Raw genomic sequence first — 433 nt, forward strand, 5'->3', positions numbered from 1 at the left:
TCACGGTCACATCCCACTTGACCAAGAGCACTTCGGAAAAAGTCATCTTTGGCAGCTTTTAAAAAGGCTCTTGACTCACCTCAGCCTTTCTGCTCTCTCCAATACAGTGCAGGTGCCCCAGCAGTGCCAAGAGCTGCCTGAGGCTCACTTGAATCCAGCTTGTGGGACTTGGAGCTCTCAGGGACATTATGGCCATCACTTCCCAGTTCCTGCTAGTGGTGAATGAACTTCTCTCCTCCTAAGCAGAGCCCAGCAGACAAGCATTTGGTGTGAATGATTTTTCATCTTATTTGTGGTAGGAATGAATCCTGTAAAAGAGATGAGTGAGGATGCCTGTCTTTAGCACGTGTGTGAGGATTTGGGATAAAGCCTCCCAGAGCCCACCTGCTCCAGTGCAGTCAGCTTTCCCAAGGCTATCCACCACTCAGGAAAC

Source organism: Pyrgilauda ruficollis, unplaced genomic scaffold, assembly GCF_017590135.1.
Source record: "Pyrgilauda ruficollis isolate IOZ18807 unplaced genomic scaffold, ASM1759013v1 scaffold57, whole genome shotgun sequence".
Classification (NCBI taxonomy): domain Eukaryota; kingdom Metazoa; phylum Chordata; class Aves; order Passeriformes; family Passeridae; genus Pyrgilauda; species Pyrgilauda ruficollis.